We start from the raw sequence: 6648 nt of genomic DNA, 5'->3' as shown, positions 1-6648 counted from the left end.
CCCAGCCCGGGTCATTATTGCTACATTATTCAGGGGTTTCTCCACTTATGCAGATAATTGCAATCAGCAGGCCCCATTAGACCCCATTAAAGGGCATCCCATCCGGTACTTATCAAGCTTTAATGTGCAGATAAAGCTCTTGAAGGACCTGGTGACTCCCCAGAGCTGGACGCAGGGCTGGGCTGGGCCTGGGGCTCTGCACTCCCAATAGGCTCCCGGCCACGCTCATGCTCCTGGTCACCCACCACACTTGGAGTGGCGAGGCTGCCATCCCTTCGTACCCCAATGCTGCATGTCGGAGTTACCTGGAGAAGTTCTGAAACCTGCTGATGCCCAGGCCCCAGTCCAGAAATCATAATGCAGTAGGGCTGGAATGTGGTCTTAGCTTAAGATGGTCCTGGGTAATGAAACATGGAAGAACGTTTGCGAGTCCCTGCTGTGAGCCAGGGTCCACTGCCAGCACCCTTAAACCTCCAGAGGAAGGGGCATTGCTTATTAAATCAAGTTTCCCCTTTGATGAAAGTTTTCCCGGCAGCAGATTGGTGGAATTTGCGGGGGGTCCCTGGCCTCCTCCTTGTCCAGCAGCCCCCAAGATTGGCACGGAGAGAAAGGTGTAGTCCGGGTAGAGCTCTGGCTCACCAGCACCTCCCAGACAAGTCGTGTCAGCTCTCAGTGTGAGGGGACCTGGCGGGTCTGGGTCCCAGCCCCAAGCTGTCTGGAGTGTTCTATAGGCTGGCCCGATCCCAGATGCACACTCCACTGCTGACAACTCAAGTTCCTCTGAATCCCACAGACCGATGGCCCCCCTTCCGTCCTGCCCTGGCTCTGTTGACCTGCGGCTACCCCAGAAACCGCGACTGGGGGTCAGTGGTCGGCGCTCCGGACGGTCTGCACTCACCTCGTCCGCTCCCTTGCCAGGCCCGTGGCTCTGCCCTGCCGCCGTGCTGCTCCCTCCAGACGGGCCTGAGCTCCCGAGCCTTCCTCGCACCTAAGAGCCGCCTTTGCCCAACCTGGAATATCACGTCGCTGGGGGACCCAGAGAGGCCATCACCTGCCTCCAAGATTGTAACAGAACGTCGGTGTCATCATGACAACACTGTTGTTGTTTTCGCTGAGGGAGCGGACGGTGAGCTGAGGACAAAGCACCAGCTGGCACCCCACCAGCCCCACACTCCCGGTGGGACGTCCCTCAGGCCCTCTGGCCGCCCTAGAACTAAGGGAAGGGAGCAGGAACGGTTCGCTCCCGCTCTCCTGCCTGCGGCCTTGTGTGCACTTTCTCATCTGGGTTAAGTTGCAGGTGTTTTGCTTTTGATGCCAAAGTCATGACTCAGTGAAGCACAGAGGTAGGAGAAAAGAGTAGCCCCACACGACATGCGGGACGTCGTGAAGCCCAATCTGTCCATGTGTGAGTACGACAATTTTTCTAAGACAAGAATCTCCCCTCCCCTCAAAAGAAAAACAAAACAAAAGTGCTTAGGAAAGAAGACAAGACCCTCTGACAATGTCACATCATGGGTCTGGAGCCCTCTTGCCCATGAATCGTTTGGTCGGAAAGTTTATCAATTCAATAAACTTTCTCCATCATTAAGGTCTCATTTTTTAAAAGTAGAAACACTTGCAAAATAATGCTTTTGAGTGTGAAGTTAATGAGTCGTTTTTAAGGAAAACAAATAAACCCCAAATTGTACTTTTGACAGCGGAGAGAGACCCAGGTCTTACCACTGCAGAGGGACCTGGAAGACCAGATTCAGTGTTGATGACAGATGAGCTCGGGGAGAAAGCACAGCTGGTTTTGGTTACAATTCCTGTCCTTGCGGGCGGCCATCAGGTAATCTCAGAGGTCTCGCGTCTAGAAGAGCAGCCATCGGCGCACCGGTGTGTTTGCTGATTCTGCTGCGTGTTCAACGGGCTCAGGACATCCTGATGGGACCTGTGAGGGGGCAACAGAGAGTCCACGCTGTAGGAGATGACGTTTTGTTGTCATTTGGGTAATTTGTGATAATTTTGCAGGAGGTCACATGCTCTGCAGAAAGCACCCTGGGGTCAGTACCCATGGGGGACCCAGAGTGACCGGCAAGGACAGGTGGTGGTTCTATTCAAATGTCAGATCTCGCATTGCATTATTTTCCAGGGCTGTTGCTGCTTAACCATGTGTCTCCTGCTCTCGATTTACCGTTCCAGGAAATGTAATCCGATGATGGCCACGAGCATCTTGTTGGTCTGTATTTAGAGAAAGTGGCAGAGCAGGGCGCGTACTGTGTGCGTGGACGGCTGAAAAGAAATGCATTGGCCGAGGGTTTGACGTTAAAGGTGAGCGACGCTCTTTTTTTTCTGATCCTGATAATGGCAGTCGCGTAATCAAGAGACATGTCGTTGGGACAAATTGGGAACCTTCACAGGCCTGAACGCATCACTTCAGGCCAACATATTACATATTTTGTTTCTGTTTTCCTTTAGGATAGTACATGACATGAGCCTCTTTGGCTGAAGGTAACAGCAAAATCTCAAATAATATTTAAACAGTGTCAATGTTTATTCTTTGTCACACGGAAGGGGTCCAGTGGCTTCACGGAATTAGGAGAGATCCAGATTCATTAGATGACTCAGTTCCCCCTTCTCTAGGTCTAGGATGCTTCCTAAGGGCCCCTGATGCTGGCTTGAGCTCCAGCAACAAATCCTCGGCGTCTCTACGGCACTTCTGTGGACCCCTCACTGAGCACTGCGTGGCCACGTGCCCTCTGCGTCGGCTGGTTTGTGTCCGGAAGGCAGGCGTACAGGCGAGTCATTTACCGTCTCTGGACATTGGCTGACCTGGGGAGGGCCCCCGTGTCAAAGCCACAGAAATAGAGAAAATAGAAGAAAAGATTAGTACACGGGCAAGCTCTGTCATGGACAGGCTATCAAAATTTGTGAGGAGAGAAAATGCCTCGGCCATCAACATTTTCCCCGCATTTTATGTTTTTCTAAATTTGTTAGAGAAATAAGGCAATGTCATCGTATGAATAATTTAACACCAGATCCAAATGCTGAAAAGAGGACACGAAGAAACACGTTCTAAAGCCAAATGAAATAAGGGACTAGATTAAGAATCCATTTGCTGTGATCTCTCTGTTGAAACTTTTAACCTCTGGCTTTTGAGTATTATGTGCTCCTTAACCCAAAATCAGATAAAGCCCCGAAGGCAAGGTCCACCGTGAAGTAGCTCCTCATTTCTATGTCTGCTTTCAACCTTTGTCCTTAGTACTTAGAACCCTCTGCCAGAAGTGTCAACCACTTACTGTCACTCATCCTGAGCCGGTATGATTTTGCATTAGCGTTTTCCACTTTGGCAGAAATAAAGGGCCAAGAAGAGTACTACGTATGCAATGGAATCCGCAGCAGGGCGCGAGGCATCCATTGTCTGGTCAGATTGAGCAAGACTCCATGAAATGGTCAGGGGTCATGGGGGCTCCTACAGGACACTGCCTGCCAGTGCGTAGGCTGTCTCCCTGTGGGGTGTGTTCAGCTGCGCCATGGTCAAGGTGCATGTGTTTCTTTTGACCGCACAGGGCGTCCAGGTCCCCGGTCCTCTATTCAGGGTCCTTGTAGTGTCCCAAAGCATTAGGTGGCAAGTCTTACCTGGTGCAGCGTGGACGATGGGGTGGCACAGCCACACTCGAGGACCTTCGTCCTTTCTATCCCTCCCGGTCGTCCCCTGGTATCTCACAGCCGGGGTGTGGGGCCAGCTCCCACTGGGTCACAAGAGCCCTGGGGTCCCATGCCTCCCAGTTCTGAGTTAAGGGAGAGGAAACTGGCCATGGCAAGAACACGCACACTTTGGCAAGCACCGCGAATCAGGGCTTCTGGTCTCTTCTCTGGAGAGCTGGTGGTCAAGATTCACCAGCACGCCCTTGCCCACAGTGCAGGAAGGGCTTGCTTTCCTTCCCCCGAGACGTGTCTGCTTCTTCCTTCCTCTCCTGCTGCATCATTCTCCTTCTCCAGCCTCCTTTTCACCCAGAGCCTTTCTCACCCCTCTCCCAGCTCCTCAGTTACCAGTTTAAATTCAGCATTAGCAATTATACCCTGCAATGTATATAATTTATATAAATGTTTTTATATAAATGTATATAAGTAAATTTAATAAATTTAATATATAAATAAATAAAAATTAAACGTGTGTGTGTATGTGTGTGTGTATGTGTGTGTATGTGTGTGTGTATGTGTGTGTGTATGTGTATGTGTGTGCGTGTATGTGTGTGTATGTGTATGTGTGTATGTGTGTGTGTATGTGTGTGTGTGTGTGTATGTGTGTGTATGTGTGTGTGTATGTGTGTGTGTATATAGAGAGAGAGTTCCAGCAGCAGCGTGGTGAACACTTCTGCAGCATTTTGGAAACATTTTTTGGAAACACTGAAAAAAACTATAAAAAATCTTATAACCCAGTTGGCCCTAACAGTCCACTGTCGGCCCATCTGAAACTAATTCGAAGTATGAAAGGAAACTCTTGTGCCCAGAGACGTGCTTTGCCACCCTCATTAGCGGCAGACTGGAGAGCACGAACAGTCGGATGCCACACGGAGCGGCGTGTGTGTGGCTGGATGGTGAGAAGCCGGTTTCCGCCCGGTTGGCCCCAGGCACGGTCAGTGACTTCATTATCAGAGAAAATTGAAATCGGGTTCACTAAGTTAAGAAAGTGCATCTCATACACTTTGGAAAAAACCGTGTTTTAATGGAAAAGTTTTTCTGGTTAGTGCTCAATTAAGCCAGGAAATTAAATTACCCGGAACACTCGATTAATTGAAGATCCTCTGAATTGAGATTTTTACAATCACATTTAGAACGAGTTGCTGTGCAGAGTGTCTGGGGCAGGGCTGTTTGTGCTGTGGCTCCCGTAGCTAGAAACATGCCACGTGCGCAGGGACTGTGCTGGGCTCCACGCTTGACCGTGACCATGACCCTGACTGTGACCAGGGCAAACAGAAGTCTCATCCGCTAGGACCGAGTACAGCCACAGACGTGAAAGGCTTGGTGCCCGGGCGTCACGGGGAAAACGCTGGAACCGTCCCAGTGAGGATGACGGTCTCCATCAGCGAGAGGGGTCCCAGGCAGGGCGGCCAGAGCTTCTCACTGCTCGCCTGCCTCCTGTCCTGAGCGTTTCTTCTCCAAATGCTTCTCTGTCCTCCTGTTCTCAGTGGGGGGCCACGCTTTCCACTAGTCCCCTAGATGCGAACCCAAAACACAGTGATCTGAGTCACTAGGGCTTGTCTTCTGGCTTTCATTTCCTCTGCTTTCTTACACACTCTCTCCTCTTTCAAAATCTGCTGCTGTTTTCCTTCACACCCTACTCAAAATAGCTACTTTCAGGAAGCGCTAAATATAGGTAATCTGAGAAAGCCAGTCCCCCCACCTCAGAGCTTCCTTTCCCTTGAAGTTGAGAAGAAGGTTTGTGGGGTTCCTGCTCCCCTTTCCTGACATAGACCCCAGTGGCCCCTTCTGGTGTCCCAGGGCCCCCTCCGGCTGCTAGGGAGGAAGGGAATAAGACATACTCAGCCTCTCAGTTGTCTAATTCTGCAGGGAAACATAAATTTAGATGGCATTTAGAATTATTTACATAATATCTGTTTTATTATGTGCTATCAGGAAAAAAAACTCAGGCATGTCATTGGCAGCCATGGAAACACTGGCAAAATCTGATAATACTCGCTTTTCTGCCTCTTCCTCCCCCCACGACAAAAAGAGAGAAGAACAGGGAAACTGGAAACCGATCACATATNTTTTCTGGTTAGTGCTCAATTAAGCCAGGAAATTAAATTACCCGGAACACTCGATTAATTGAAGATCCTCTGAATTGAGATTTTTACAATCACATTTAGAACGAGTTGCTGTGCAGAGTGTCTGGGGCAGGGCTGTTTGTGCTGTGGCTCCCGTAGCTAGAAACATGCTGCGTGCGCAGGGTCTGTGCTGGGCTCCATGCTTGACCCTGACCATGACCCTGACTGTGACCAGGGCAAACAGAAGTCTCATCCGCTAGGACCGAGTACAGCCACAGACGTGAAAGGCTTGGTGCCCGGGCGTCACGGGGAAAACGCTGGAACCGTCCCAGTGAGGATGACGGTCTCCATCAGCGAGAGGGGTCCCAGGCAGGGCGGCCAGAGCTTCTCACTGCTCGCCTGCCTCCTGTCCTGAGCGTTTCTTCTCCAAATGCTTCTCTGTCCTCCTGTTCTCAGTGGGGGGCCACGCTTTCCACTAGTCCCCTAGATGCGAACCCAAAACACAGTGATCTGAGTCACTAGGGCTTGTCTTCTGGCTTTCATTTCCTCTGCTTTCTTACACACTCTCTCCTCTTTCAAAATCTGCTGCTGTTTTCCTTCACACCCTACTCAAAATAGCTACTTTCAGGAAGCGCTAAATATAGGTAATCTGAGAAAGCCAGTCCCCCCACCTCAGAGCTTCCTTTCCCTTGAAGTTGAGAAGAAGGTTTGTGGGGTTCCTGCTCCCCTTTCCTGACATAGACCCCAGTGGCCCCTTCTGGTGTCCCAGGGCCCCCTCCGGCTGCTAGGGAGGAAGGGAATAAGACATACTCAGCCTCTCAGTTGTCTAATTCTGCAGGGAAACATAAATTTAGATGGCATTTAGAATTATTTACATAATATCTGTTTTATTATGTGC

This window comes from Ailuropoda melanoleuca, chromosome 17 (assembly GCF_002007445.2).
Source record: "Ailuropoda melanoleuca isolate Jingjing chromosome 17, ASM200744v2, whole genome shotgun sequence".
In the NCBI taxonomy this organism is placed as follows: domain Eukaryota; kingdom Metazoa; phylum Chordata; class Mammalia; order Carnivora; family Ursidae; genus Ailuropoda; species Ailuropoda melanoleuca.
Note: the sequence above shows the minus strand (reverse complement) of the source record.